We start from the raw sequence: 16,207 nt of genomic DNA, 5'->3' as shown, positions 1-16,207 counted from the left end.
TAGCTGGGTATATGGCCCAGGACTTACCAGTTCCGCAAGTTCAGGCCGATCTGGACTCGGTGCCGTCGGGGTATATGGCCCAGAACGCACCAGACCAGAGTGACTCGATTCCTTTGAACGTGAGCGGCGGTGTTTCAGAGAAGACTTCTCACGTAACATGTCCCCAGCCGCCACGAACTAGGGTTCGTAGATCAAATACTGGGTTCCCACAGCTGGTCCAGGCAGAGCGATCAGAGTTCCGACGCCTGCTCCTTCTGATCTGCCTCCTATGGCGGGTCGGGGCTCTCAGCAGGCGCCACTCCAGCGGCAGTCGGGGCAGCAGGCGGGGCAGGGAAACCCGCCCGTGGCTAAGCCGACAGCGACGGCAGCTGCGCAGCCGGGGAAGTTTGCTCCTGCGACGGCATCTGCTCAGCCGGGGAACACCCATGTTCCTGCGCATGCCGAGAGGTTGCCTTGTGGAGCAGTAGGGCAGGCGAGGGAGCCGTCTCACGTGAACTCGTATCAACATCGCAGTCGCTGGGGTGATGATGGTTTTAGCGGATATGGTGAAGGGCACCATCGAGGGGGTGCGTCCGCTAGAGGAGGGAGAGGGCATGCTTGGCAAAACGATGGGACTGTAGGTAATGGATTTAATGCACCACCGGGGCATTTTGTTCTGGGTCCTTCTGGACCTTCGCATCCGAAGAGAGGAGGTTTTAGGCAGAATTGGATTGGCAGAGGGGGCGGAAGGAAGCCTAGACCTCCTGTTGCTGTTCCTGAGCAGATCACAGACCCTATTGATTCTACCATCGTGGCCATGATGGAAACAGTAAAGGAGGTGGCGGATTCGTCTATGGCTGATCAAAGCTTGGTGAGTGCCAAGGGAGATGGGCCAGAGAGACCTTCTAAATGGGCACGTAAGAAAGAGAAAATGGTATGTTACCGGTGCAGTGAGACAGGGCACTTCGTCTCGGAATGTAAGGCAGAGTTATGTGTGTACTGCTTGAAGCCTATGCATGGTGCTGCTAAGTGTCCTCTTACGACTGGGTCTCTGCCAGTCGTTACTATATATGGTGTCTCTAGTCAAGACTTGATGTTTTTTGAGTCACCGGCCGCTACGACAAATATTCATGCCCCTGATGCTGGATTCACGGGTACGGTTACGGTGACTAGGGGGGCGCTCACTGTGGAGCAGTTAGTGCAGCAACTTAAGGATCTAGTCTCTTCAACCTTCAGGTGGGAACCGGTCTTGATAGCGGATAATGTCTTCAAGGTCGTTTTTCCTACCAAGGAGGATCTAGCCCGCCTGCTGAAGTTTGGGATGTGCAGGGTTGCTAGTACGAGCATTGTGCTTGAGTTTGATTCCTGGAAATGCGAAGAGCCTAAGGGGAGACCTTTACCCCAGATTTGGGTGCATTTTGCAGGAGCTCCATCCAGAGCGACCAATGATTTTCAGGTGACATGGAGTTTGGGCTCGCTGATTGGTAAAACTGAGGAGGTGGATATGGTCTATACTAGAGCCAAAGGTGTTGCCAGGATGCTGGTTAGTGTCCTTCATATTGAACTAGTTCCAGATGAGGTTATTTGGACCTTTGAAGGGATGAGGTACACTCTCCAACTGGAGATTGAGAGTCCTACACTTTTTGATGTCCCTGATACAGATAAAGATACTCATATGACTGATGGTGATGATGCTAGTGGTTCCAAAGATAATGCAGAGGGGTCAAATGACACAGGTCCTAATAGTTTCCCTAAGCAGACATCTAATCCGCAGCAAAATCAACCTAATCTTGGCGCTGGTAATGGCCCAAGAAACTCTGCTATGCACAAGGATTTGCGGTTTGGTGCTTTTGAACCCACTTCCGCGCCGGCAAAAAATGGTTCTCGTGCGGTGTCTTTTGAGTCTAGTCTGCCGAGATTTTTGGGAAAGACTCCCAGGACCTACAATGGAAGCGAGCAGTCTAAATCGGCGCTGGAACCATTGTCGCTGGAGGAGTATTTGGTGGGAGCTAAGGCTACGTCGACTACACTTCCTACGGTGCATGCGCGTTGACTGGCGCTGGACCTGCTATTGCTGGTGTGGAGGAAGGTACTGCAGATGGGATCGGATCCCCAACCTGCCAGTCGCAGGTTGACGACCTGTCGTAGCTCATGCGGGTGCATGCGGACGAAGCCTCGGCTTTGCTTGGCCAGGCGGCTTCTTTTGTCAGGACCGATGATGCGGCACCGACTGGTCTTTTGTCGCTATGCAGTGTTGCACCAGCAAATCAGCCAGCTTCTGGTACGTGCTTCGGAGGAGTATCTGCTGATGGACCGGGTCATGGCGGGGCTGCAGAGGCTGCTTGAGGCGGCGCGTTGGCCAGCGCAGGAGGCGCCCAGGCGGGTTCCACCCCTGGTGCGGATCAACCCCACGACGGTGAGGCCCGGGCTACGTACATGCATGCTCACGTGGCCATGCTGGCCATGCATGACGATGCTATCGCTGGGGATGGCTACGTGCATAATGGTGTCATTCGGCCTGCTCCAGCGGCTGCACAGGTAGCTTGCGTCGACGCGCGGGCCAGCGCACGGGGTGCCCAGACGGGTTCTGCCCTTTCTGCTGCTCAGCCCGACGACAATTCTGGGGTGGTTGCCGTCTCTGTGGAGGGTCCAATGCCCATGGCGGGTACGGAATATATACATACTGCCGTTGCACCAGAGTCTGGACCGATCTCGGTTGATGACGTCATAGCATTCGGAGGTGTTCCCAATCCGATGGGTCCGGATAGACGCGCTAGTCATCGGGTACAGGCACAGCCAGATGTGGATGACCTACAGATTGGACGGGCGATGCGTATGGCCAAAATGAAGGAGGTTCAGAATTCAACATGTATGAATTTTAATACTGAACATTTTATTCTTCATTTTACTACGCAAGAGATTTTAGATAATGCTAAGGCAGTGGGGGTGACTTTGGATGAGACTAGCCAACAAGTTTCAAAATCTATCAATGACTTATTAGACTTAGAAGTTGATAGGGCATTGGATATTATTCGAAACTTAGCGGCAGTTCGACCGATGAATGATAAGGAGATATCGGATATGGGGGGATTGAATTTAATATGTCAAAACTTAGTCCCTGAGGAGGAGATTAAACAGTCGCAAGTAGCTTTGGATGATTCGCACATATCTACTACTCATCTTAATGATACGACCAAAGATATTCATGGTTATATGGACCAGGAGTATGCTTCGGATAAGCCAAAGCGCAATTCGAAACGAAGAGTTTATCCAGTATCTGCTGTTCGTAGGAGTGCTAGATTCAAGACTGCTAAATTTTTTTATGATGAAATATGAAAGGACTTTTTTGGAATAGCAGAGGTCTGAGAGACTTGGCTAAAATTAGGTTCTTCGCAGAAACAACATTACAGCATAGTCTTGACTTCATCGCGTTGATGGAGACGGGGCGGGAAAACTTCACATCGCATTTTCTTAACTCCCTTTCCGGAGGAGTGGAATTTGAATGGCATTGTCTCCCTCCAAGAGGAAGGTCCGGAGGGATCTTACTTGGGGTCCGATGCAATACACTTCAAGTGCGAGAAGTAATATTAGGTGACTTCACGGTAAAATTTAGAATTAGAAACAAGGAAGATGGGTTTCAGTGGGCTCTAGTGGCGGTCTATGGTGCCGCTCAAACGGAGCTCAAGCCAGCTTTCTTGGCTGATCTGGTTAGAATTTGCGATGAAAATCTACCACTGGTGGTGGGTGGTGATTTCAATATCATCAGGTGACCTGATGAGAAAAGCAATGATAATTTCAATGGTAGATGGCCCTTTATGTTTAATACGATCATAGAGAGTCTGAATCTGCGGGAGATTGAACTCTCCGGAAGGAAATTTACTTGGGCCAATTCTCTACATAACCAGACTTTTGAAAAATTGGATAGAGTACTAACTAGTGTTGACTGAAAGCAGAAGTTTCCTTTAGTCACAGTCTGTGCTATGCAGAGGGCTATATCTGACCATACTCCACTATTGTTAGACTCTGGAAATGCCACTCACAAAGGAAAAAAAGATGCCTTCTCATTTGAGGCCAGTTGGTTCACCTGTGAGGGATTTTTAGACATTATTGCTAGAGAATGGAGCAAACATACGGATGGGACATCTAGTGTCGACATCTGGCAACGCAAAATCCGACACCTTAGACAATTCCTGAGAGGTTGGGCTAAGAATGTGTCTGGACAGTATAAAGAGGAGCAAGTTCAACTGCTTCACTTTATAGATGCCCTGGATCGTAAGGCTGAGACCGGCATGTTGGATGAACATGAAAGGTCGTCAAAATATGATGCCGAACAAAGGGTGCGTGTTCTCCTCAGGGAAGAGGAAATGAAATGGGCTGTCAGAGCCAAGGTCAGGGCAGTTGTCCAGGGGGACAACAACACAAAGTTTTTCCACTTGATTGCAAATGGCAAACATAGAAAAAAGAGAATCGTACAATTCGAGCAAGACGAGGGTACAGTAGTAGGGCATGAGAACCTTAAACTTTATATCTCAAATTACTATAAACGGTTGTTTGGTGCTTCAGATCATAGCTTTGTGTCTATGGACGAGCATCAGACTGCGGATATTCCTCAAGTTGGACAAGCCGACAATGAGAGTCTCTCCGCACCATTTCTAGAGAAAGAGGTGTTACAGGCAATTGAGGGTATGAAAAATGGTAAAGCTCCTGGTTCAGACGGGTTTCCAGCTGAGTTTTATAAACGTTGTTGGCATATTATTAAGGCGGATCTTATGTCTATGTTCAATGATCTGTACTCTGGTCACCTTCAACTCTTTCATCTTAATTTCGGTACGATTACGCTATTACCGAAGAAAGAGGGTGCCTCCAGAATTGAACAATTTCGTCCTATATGTCTTCTCAATGTCAGCTTTAAAATTTTCACAAAGGTGGAACGGATAGGCTAACTAAGATGGCACATTCGGTCGTGCAATCTTCGCAGACAGCTTTTATGCCTGGTAGGAATATTCTTGAAGGGGTTGTCGTACTGCATGAGATCCTTCATGAACTACACTCCAAGAAACTCAATGGAGTTTTATTCAAGGTGGATTTCGAAAAGGCTTACGACAAAGTTAAATGGTCTTTCCTGCAACAAACTCTACGTATGAAAGGGTTCGGTGACATTTGGTGAAAGCATGTGGATTGTTTTATAAAAAAAGGAAGTGTCGGTGTTAAAGTAAATGATGATGTCGGTCATTTCTTTCAGACGCTTAAGGAACTTAGGCAAGGAGATCCTATGTCACCTATTTTATTTAACATTGTTGTGGACATGTTGGCGCTAATGATCAGGAGGGCTAATGACAAAGACTTAGTAGGAGGACTAGTACCTCATCTAGTTGATGGGGGTGTCTCGATCCTACAATATGCGAACGACACGATCCTTTTCATGGAACATGATCTCAAAAAGGCCAGAAATTTGAAACTCAGATTATGCTTATTTGAACAACTATCTGGGTTGAAAATTAATTTCCACAAAAGTGAACTTTTCTGCTTTGGGGATGCACAAGCTGAACAGCTCACGTATTACCAACTTTTTGGCTGTGAGGGTGGTAGGCTACCGTTCTCATATTTAGGTATCCCCATTCATCACCAAAAGTTGACCATCAAGGAGTGGAGATGTATCGAGGATCGTTTTGAGAAAAAGCTAAGTTGCTGGAAGGGCAAGCTATTATCCTACGGAGGACGATTAGTTCTTGTCAACTCAGTGTTGACAAGTATGCCAATGTTTCTCCTATCCTTTTTCCAAGTGCCTGTTGGGGTGCGGAAAAGGTTGGATTTCTATCGATCTCGATTTTTCTGGCAGAGCGATGAGGTCAAGACTAAATATAGACTTGCTAGATGGGACATTATTTGTAGACCAAAGGATCAGGGAGGTTTGGGAATTGAAAATCTAGAGGTCAAGAACAGATGTCGGCTTAGCAAGTGGTTATTCAGATTGTCTGTCGAATCACAAGGGATGTGGGTTCAAATTCTAAAGAACAAGTATCTACAGCACAAAACCTTAGCCCAGGTCACTGCGCGACCGGGTGATTCCCCTTTTTTGAAGGGTCTAATGAGGACAAAGGCTGCTTTCTTTAACAGAACTAGATTCGTCATTGGAAATGGTGAAAGTACTAGATTCTGGGAAGATACTTGGTTAGGACCGCAGCCTTTGGCTCTACAGTATCCGCAACTTTATAATATTGCACAACGAAAACAGACTTCCGTTGCGGCAGTGTTGCGGCATACTCCTCTTAACATTCAATTTCGCACAGCCTTGATCGGAAATAGATGGGTTAGTTGGTTACATCTAGTCAGAAGACTGATGGATATTTCCCTGTCTGATTTTCCAGATATTATTCGTTGGAGGTTGACCACCAATGGTACTTTCTCAGTGAAATCGATGTACGACCATATTATTGATACGTCGCCTATTCCAAAGTCCATGCATATTTGGAAGGTCAAGGTTCCCCTTAAGATAAAAATCTTCATGTGGTTTGTTCACAAGGGAGTTGTTTTAACTAAGGATAACTTGGCTAAAAGACACTGGAAAGGAAATAAAAGATGTAGCTTCTGTCAAACGCATGAGACGATTAAACACCTCTTTCTGGATTGCCCTATGACTAAATTATTATGGCGCTCATTACAAATTGCATTCAACATTACCCCGCCTACTAGCATTCACATGTTATTTGGGACGTGGCTAAACGGGGTTAATGTACTTTATGCGAAACTAATTCGGGTTGGAACTTGTGCCTTGTTGTGGGCGATATGGAACTGCAGAAATGATCTAGTTTTTAACAGATTGCATCACATTAACTTTTTGCAGGTCATCTTCAGGGCTACCGCCTTGATCCGCACGTGGTCCTTACTCACTTCTGTGGAAATCAGGGAGCCTTTGGTTACTGGGTGTGTCCGATGGGAGATGGTAGCTCGGGTTATCTTCAACCGATATGGATGGCGGCATGCTAATAGGATTGGTCCTTAGTCCAGCTTATCCGAGGGATATAGTCGGTTCGTCGGCGGTCTGATCGCTGTGTAACTCCTTTTTCTTGTTTTTTTTTCAATGCTCGGACTACTTTGTATTTTTTCTCAGACTATTTGCGTTCTCAATAAAATGGCTGTATGCATCACTAAATGCAGAGGCCGGGGCAACGCCTCCTTTTCAAAAAAAAACAAGAAGAAACACCTAATTCAGGCATGGTCGCAGGGCCCTTGTTGTCGTGCATGAGTTTAGCAGAGACCAGAGCGAAGGGTAGTGTTCCACGAACAAACTCGTCATTGGGGAAAGAGGCGTGGCGTAGAGAATGAGGACAACGACGGCATGCTCGCTGAAGCAGAATAGAGCAGAGGCAGGGGTACGGTGGGCGGAAGAGATGAGGAGGGAGAAGAAACAAAAGATGAAAGGCTGACAGATGGGTCCCTTTACAACCTCAGTATATTGTCCATGTTGGCATGCCAACTCAGCCCGATGGGTGGGCCAGCTAATTAGTATTACCTTTTTTGCTAACTCAAGCGACAATCAGTATGATGTGTTTACTCATTAGGCTCAAGGTTGGCAGTTCTTTTTCGACAATGGATGGATTTTATTGACTCAAAATGAAGCATCAAGAAAATACAAACACAATGAGCACACACACGGACTTTGCATACATAGAATGCACACATCGAACAATAAAGCACACACACAAAAATATGCTAGCAAATAGCAAATTCGTATAAAATAAAAACTAGAGTTTGGATGGCACCGTAGTGTATTCGATGATCTTAGTCTGTCATTTGTTGGTTTGGGTGGCTCATGCGACCTTTTGAAAGCTTTAAGCTTAGTCCGGTTTGTGGAGGTTTGGTCTTCTGTAGTTGCATCACCAAATGGATGGAGAAAAGTAGAGATGCAGGAGAAGGATCTAGATCCAATGGCCATCAAGGATATTTTTTTACTGTAACAATACGTTCTATCTTGGCACTCTGTTGTCTCGTATTTCTTCTCTTTTCATCGTATACTTTTTCAGGTCCTTGCATGATTTCATCCACAACATGCTTTATCAATCTGTTCCCTCGCTCGCCCCTCTTTGGTTTTTCTCCTCCGAGTCCACTATAGTAGTAGCCTGACTCCTCCTTCCTCCCTCATCGCCAGTTGCATAAATCGGTGCATCATCGACAACCGCGACTATAATTTCAGTTGATCCTGCAAAGGTGATTATTACTTGTCTAGTAGTCAATGGGCTCTTCTTCCCCCCCCCCCCCCCCACCCCCACTGAAAGTGGCTGTTTTTCTTGTTTTTTTTGTTGAACAAACCAACCATCTAAACTTTTGAGAAATATATGTATTTTGTGCTAGAAAAAAATCCATCAACAATAGACCAGTCATATATGATGCATATTGACATCACAAACCGTGTGTGGCGTCGTAGTTGCTCCTTTCTTCTCCTCCTTTCACATTCTTTCTCATCCACATGTCCCATATATGGGTGGCGATGGCATATACAGCCCAGAAGACCAGGGAGTGTGAATGCTTGGTCTATTGATTTTCCCGATGTGTATTATTCAAAAGAAATATGTGTCCTAGAGGTATCTTGTGCTATCTTGGTCTATCTTGAGGTATCAAAAGAGATATGTGTCCTTGAGGTATCAAAAGAAATATGTGTCCTTGAGGTATCTTGGTCTATCAAGCATATACTAATCATTGTTCAATTACTTTACAAGCACATGATGCACACCCACCTATTAATTAATACCCTGCACCTATCATTGATACACATACAATGGCATGTAGTTAAGTCCTTGTGCATAAAATCGTTGACTTGTTATAAGCCATCTCTCTCCAAGTGTATTCATCAGTCAGTGTATATCAACGATCGTCAATGAAATATCAGCAGCGTCTCAGCAGGTTGGTCGAGTGGCACAACGAAGAATTCCTGCCAGGCTTGACGCAATCTGATGAGAGGCGACGCACAAATGCTGCATCCAAAATCATTCTCGAGCCGATCAGAAGAATGGCAAGGGAACTACATTGGCGCCAATGCAACGCGACACACCGTTCTCACTACATCTTGGACCAGAGTATAGCTGAGTAGAAGTCGGATCACAATTTAACAGCAGCAACAGCTACACCTCGCATAATCTCTTAGATAATATAGCAACAACATTCGCAAGGAGGTTCAGATGGCAAGCCACCATAGTCTGATGGTTCCTGATGTCTTCTATTCCCTAATGCATTTTCACGTTGCTCCTATTTTTGCCACATCTGACAACTATTAATTTTTTTGGCAAGAAAGTGTTTTGAGATGGATGCTACTACTTGGCTAAAGATGGAGCCATGGAGCCGTATATATAGAGGGTGCTTGGATCCAAGGGACTAAAACTAGTCTGACTAAAAATAGTCTTTTTAAGAGGCTAAAGTTTCAAGCACCCCTGACTAAAGAGAGGCTAAAACTAGTCTTGAGGCTAAAATCTTTTAGTCAAGGGTACCCCTACTAAAATATGGATTAGTCCTCTCTCTCCTCATTTAACTCCTCTTCTTTAACACATGCGAGTTCTGGATTGGAGGGTTTGGAGGATAATAAATGCTCATTGACTTGATTTTAGTCTCTTTAATATTTGAATCCAAGCATGGGTGATGATAGCAAATTTTAGTCCCACTATTTTTAATCATGGAACTAAAACATATCCAAGCACCCTCATAGATAGAGATGGCCAAGGACTAGTATTCATCTTTCTAGATTGTTAGAGCAAGTACAATAGTAGAGCCGGTTGCCGGCTGTAAGCTCATGCCATGTCATCTATAGCCCATCTTATAGCTAACATGTACAATAGTTGGTTAGAAGAGTGTACATACTTATTTATTATATGGCCCACTTTTCATTCTCACAAAGTGCCTAGGAGCACGTGTTAGAGCCCGCTTACCTTCTCTCTCCTCTTCTCTCTCCTTCAACTAAGCAAAAATATACTACTTTATTCCTTATAGCCAGCTGACTCAACTCTATTGTACTTGCTCTTATATCATTATCATTTTGCATTCATTTCATGTCATAATTTTTTTTTGCATAGATCAAGGACAAACACATCTATCATTGTTGTTACTTCTTTAATTTAATGTGGCAAAGTTTAATAAATGCATCAGAGGTTACGATAAGGACGCCAAAGCAAACAATAAAGGCACGTGGTGAGCAGGACCGAAAGCTAAACCAAAGCATCCGATGTCTTCATGTTGTCCTCGGTGTAACAAGAAGCTGCATTCTCAACCACTGTACAGGTCCTTGACTGGGCCTGCCTGGGGTGAAGTGAGTTAGTGGTCAAGCTAGGCCGGAAAGAGAGAGACATCCCAGTATCCCACACACAACTATTCCGAGGCAGACTCTTGACAGTCCATCTGGACAGCACATGCAGCCAACCAACATAAGAGATGTCTCCACATAATAAGTTTATTGGGAAGAAGGATGCCTCCCGAGGCGATAGGTATTTGTAAAAACAATGGCCGAAGTTTCAAATAAAATATCTAGGTATTTGTCCATTGGTATCCGATGCCCACGCACTGCACCTTGAGTTGAGATTAAATTTTAGAATTATTGTGCAACTGAGCAATATTTATTACTATCTGACTTCTTTCTTAGTCATGCACTAGTAAAAAACAGGGGCTCTGGTCCAAGCGAGATAAGAGCTTTAATCCCGGTTTTGTTATGAACCGCGACCAATCGATGCATCAGTCCCAGTTCGTGAGGCCAGGGCGCCGGCCTGGTCAGGGTCCCGGTTCATCTGACCTCTTTGGTTCCGGTTCCACACACGAGCCGGGACCAATGGTCCTCGCACCTGACGCAACACCTTTAGTCTCGGTTGGTGACTGAAACCGGGACTAAAGGTCAGTTTTCTCTCCCGATTCTTGCCACCAACCGGGACTAAAGAGATGCCTATATATACCCTCGCCACTGCCCACCCTCTCCTCTGTTTTTTGGCCATGTAGTAGGTGCGCATGCCGTGCTCTGTTCACCGTCCTATGCATGCACAAGAGGTGTTCGATGAAGTGTCCGAGCCACACTTAAGCTTTCTCCTCTCCAAACTCGACCTCAAAGCTCCATTTTCCTCAATATTTGTCTACACAAGTATTCTAAATGGTTAGCCACTTCATTGTTTCATCTCTCACTGCTAGTTTAGCTCATTTCAAATGCTCTATAAGCAGACTGGTTTGTACGTTTTAATGTAGGAGTGTATGTGGGAGTTATTTTGATTTAGATGCACAATTTAAGCTCAGATTAACTTCTTAGAGTCTACACATGTGTAGGTGTCGTCCCGTCCCCTCCTCACCGTCGTCGATCGCCTGCGCCGATCTCGTAGCCGGCACCACCGAGGTGATACTCTTGTTCTTATCTTATTTTTAAAAGAAAAAATATTCTTACTTGTATAATTTAGATAGATACTTATTATACTTATTTTCTTTCCCTATAATATTGGCCAATAAAAAAATCTACCTAGTCATAAACTTTCTGATTTAAGCATGATTCTGTAATCAAGAAACTGTATGAACACAATTTTGCTTCATGATTAGATGATAACCACTAAAAATATGTCTCCTTTTTATTTATAGCCACATGTATGGACTTCTATTTCTATGGCATGATTTCATAATTCTATTTACACCCAATGTCAAAGTGCATAAGTTTCTTATGCAAAATTCATGATACGAGGACGGCTTGCTTGTTGCTATAAGATTGTGCCAGAGAAACCCTAGTAGATTCGCCATATTAGCCCAATGGCCATAATGACCACCGGTTTCGTGATTTTTGCCCAAATGGGTGGTCTAACAGAGTAGCCATCCCACCCATAGTTGCCATAATTTACGGAGTCCCCTCCAAATCATGCATGCGAGTCATCTTATTTGAAGTGTTTGGGTCATTGCTTTGGAGCATGATCCATCGCCAACCCCTCACAGGGACAGATTTCGCCTCCCTCCTCGTCCTTCCGCATGACCCACATTTTCTCCCAACCAATGGCGTAGATGGTCACACATCCACCTTATCGGGAAACATGCCAATTAATTGTGTTCGTAGCATACCAACTTGCAGCAACAATTACCGCCACATTTCTCGCAACCCGCCATATTTTCCAGTTGTTCAAGCCTATGAAAAGACCGTCATTATGTCAGACCTATCTCATAGCACCGTCACGGACAACTGTCATTTCCTCCCAGCCAGTTCACCCACGGCCGAACTGGGAGGTACTCTAGAAGGAGGAGGAGGACATGATAGGGATCATTAATGTCTTCCATTCATTTCATGTTATAATTTTTGTTGGAGGACAGAACATAGCCCATTGTATTTACAAAAGAATGGAAGTCTGATCTACCAACATGTTTGTGCCGAAGTCCATGCATATGCCTAATAATGAGTTAAATCATAATATGTGGTTTTCAATTGTTTCTCTTTTTCTCAAAGGAACTTTGTTATGGATGCGCTGCTGAACTACTACATTACTGGTCAGATCAACTTGTTTTTATTCAAGACTTGAGCCCTCGTGGTAATAATCTAGGGCTGCTAAATTTGTTTTTTCTGGATTGGAAGCTTGGAGTAGTAGCAGGGCTAGAGATTATTTAGAGAAGCAGGTTCTCTTTAGATTTATCTTGTGGCGCAACAAACAATTCTTGCTGGCCTTGATTCATTCCGATCGGAGGCAAGGTATGACAACTACATGCAAAATCATTCTCCTTCAAATCAGAAGCATTGTAGTGGAGCTGCATTGGTGCCAAGACAACGCCTTATGCTGCTCGCACTACATCTAGTCTCAGTCGGTGACAAAGTAGAATTCGGATCACAAGTTAACAGAAGCAACACCTACATCTCGCATAAACTATGAGATAATCTAGCATCAGCAATTGCGAGGAGCTTGAGACTGCTCGCGACCCTAGTCTAATGGTTCCTGATGTCTTCTATGCCCTAGTGCATTTTCACATTGCTCTAAATTTGGTCTCTCATCTGCCAACTATTATATTATGAAAGTGTTTTGAGTTCGATGCTACTACTTGGCTAAAGCTTGCACCTATTATACATAGATAGAGATGGCCAATGACTAGTATTCATCTTTGGAGATTGTTAGATCATTATCGTTTTTTCATTCAATTCATGCACATTCTTTTTGTATGGATCAAGGACAAACACATCTATCCTTGTTATTACTTCTTTAGTTCAGTGTGGCAAATTTTAATAAATGTTTTCGAAGCGGCAAGTAACAACAAGTTGTATTCTCAACCACTTTACAGGTCCTCACAAAGCCATCTGGGTCATTGATAGCTTTCTGATTGGGGTGGCGCCAGCCAGTGGTCAAGCAAGGCCGAAGAGAGGGATATCAAAGTATCCCACAGACAACTATTCGCAGCCAGCCTCTTGACAGTCCAGCTCGACCACACATACAGCCAGCCACTGACGGTAGGCTGCTCGGCTGATCAGCTAGGCAGCTGGCACCGATGCAGACTGCAGACTGGCCACAACTTTATATTTGTGATTATGTATTTTTAGGCGAGGGTTTCTCGAATGTTAATTTTTGGATTGATCATCTTTGATCCTGAAGGTTTCACATTTTTAGGATTGTGTTTCATTTATTTGTGAAATTACAGTTCATGAAAGTGTAGATGCACCCATGAGCTGTCACACCTTTCTCGTAAAGTTATCCCTGTGCCTATTTCCTTTCTTTTTCGCCCGTGGCTTGCTCCAATAGTAGGTTTGCTACATAGGTGCAATCAAAATGAACTAGTTATGATAATTTCAGTGTTTGTCAACACAAGAAGAAACACCTAATTCAGGCATGGTCGCAGCCCAAAGCTCAGTGTTGAGGTAAGAGGCGTGCGGTAGAGAGTGAGGACCGCGACGGCATGCTCACCGAAGAAGAATAGAGCAGGCAGAGAGTACAGTCGGAGAGATAGATAAGGTGGGAGAAGGACAAAAATAGGGGGGGCAGACAAATGGTTTCCTTTAACACGTAAGTGTATTGTGCATGTTAGTATGCCAACTCAGCCCGACAATGGTCCCAGCTAATTATTTTTGTTGTTTCTGCAAGCTACCATGGCCTGTGTATAGGTAAGATGCACATCCAACAACAACACACACATATACAAAACACAATAACAAATAGCTATGCCCTGTAAAACTAAACCTATGTGTAGACGGGAAAAATATAAAAAATCTCGAAGTGATCAAATCCACAATAAAAAAACTATGAAACTAACCATAAATGCACCAACCATCCCACGCAACCAAACAAATAACACGGTTCTTCTACAACAACGCCTTCAATAAGGGAGCAACGCTCAAACACCACCGTCATCGGCTCCAACCAACTAATTCAGGAACATAACTTTTCTTTCCAAAGAACAAGTTCGAGCATATCCAAGCAATGCCTTCAATAAGGTAATGACGTAAAACCATCACCATTTCCAGTTATAACCAAGTGAGGTCAGATCTACGCTTTCACGTCGTAGCTCGAGACTGGATGCACCACCATCATCGACGTCATTCGTTTGTTCTCGCCATCACTTCTCTGTGATCCCAGTAGCTGCATACGATGTGCGGCCGCCACCACTGCACAACCATACCACTGCATCAAGCTGTCATCCATAGTTTGCATCAAACTGTCATCCATAGTTTGCATCAGAAGGGAGGAACACTCATGAAGACCTCCGATGGAATCCATAGTGACACCAGCGCCCCGAAGGCTAGCTTCCTGTGCCTAGCCACTGCAACCTCAATTGGAAAGCATATGATACACATATTTGCAACTTACTAGTAAATACTTAATTATCTATTCAATTAGAAGCTAAGATTATACTCCATCCGTTCTTAAATATATATTTTTTTAACTACTCTACTGTGGAACACATACAGAGCAAAATGAGTGAATCTACATTTTAAAGTATGTCTACATACATTCACATGTATTACATAGTAGAATCTTTTAAAAGACTTATACTTAGGAATGGAGGGAGTAAATCTCAGTGAATGATTTTGTTAAGGAATAGGGCAGTGTGTAAGTATTTTTGCATGACAGATCAGTCGATACATGGCACGTAACAGGTCAATTCAACAAAGGAGGAGACATAGGAGGGGTGTGCAGGGCAATTTTCTAAGAACCACCGCTTTACGAAACTAACTAATTAAGCGTGTGGAATGACCACTCGTGAAAACAGGAACACTTGACATGGATGCCATCTCTCTCTACAAAAGTAAACTTGAGCAAAACTGAAATGAAGACCATGTTAGAGTCAACCAAAGCTAGTAAAACTTGAAATGAAGACTGTGGTCACCCATTGGCGCCCTTGATTGGAACATCCAGCGAGGAGACCTTCAAGACTGATCCTTCCAACAAGGGCTGATTGCCACTTGCACGGAGCATCGGTTGCAAAGGTCTTCTATATCCATAATGGTTGCAGGGATAGGGGTATTTTAGCTGCACCATAAAATTGAGGTTGCATACTTAACTCCCCTCCAGCCTTGCTGGTAACTCAACATAGTCATATATTCCCTGAAGCTTCCTATTCCCCATTGCAATCCGCAGTGTTGTTTATTTTGTTGTTATGCGACCTATTGGTAGCAGCAAGAAATGTATGATGGAAGGTCCTTCGAGTGTGTTGTTATTTCATTGGAGATGGAGCAATATATATAGAGCTCTTTCATGGTACCCTCCAATCAATATGGACCATCCATTCATACAAATCCAACGAAGGGTGTTGATGTATACTGTTGGTTTGGTTCAGCAGTATAACCTGCCCAAACCAAACAACATGGAGCAGTATACAGCCTTGAAGGGCAATTTGGGATGATTAAATATGCAAATCTCGCGTAGCAGTTTCGATATTTCAGGCTAGGCATGTTCATGATTGCAGTTTTTAGGCTAGTACAGTTACATCATACTCCTAGTACTCACGTTCTCACGGGGATTAGTTCATCAATCAAGAACATGATTAGTTGCTCTACAAAAAATACATGATTAGTTCATCGGTTAATCCATCACTTTGTGTCCATTGGTTCTGTATAGCAGGATCAATCAAACGGGATGCAGCAAGTGATTACATTAACCTGGATTCAACTGGAAAATCATTTCATGCAGCCATAGAAAGGATGATACGAGCGCTATGAGATTGAGAGAGATGTAAAACCAGCAGCGACGGTGGCAAGGTGGATGATGATGGGAGACATAGGAATTGGCACATGCGTGTGACTGCGGTGATGAGAAGA

General features: G+C 44.2%; 1 pseudogene; it reads left to right on the top strand.

Moving 5' to 3' along the window:
- The first annotated feature begins 1,654 nt into the window (after window positions 1-1,654).
- LOC123407971 lies at window positions 1,655-2,325 on the top strand (annotated as a pseudogene).
- Window positions 2,326-16,207: the final 13,882 nt, after the last annotated feature.

Source organism: Hordeum vulgare, chromosome 7H (genome assembly GCF_904849725.1).
Source record: "Hordeum vulgare subsp. vulgare chromosome 7H, MorexV3_pseudomolecules_assembly, whole genome shotgun sequence".
Taxonomy (NCBI): Eukaryota; Viridiplantae; Streptophyta; class Magnoliopsida; order Poales; family Poaceae; genus Hordeum; species Hordeum vulgare.
Note: the sequence above shows the minus strand (reverse complement) of the source record. Positions and strands in the feature narration are given on the sequence as shown.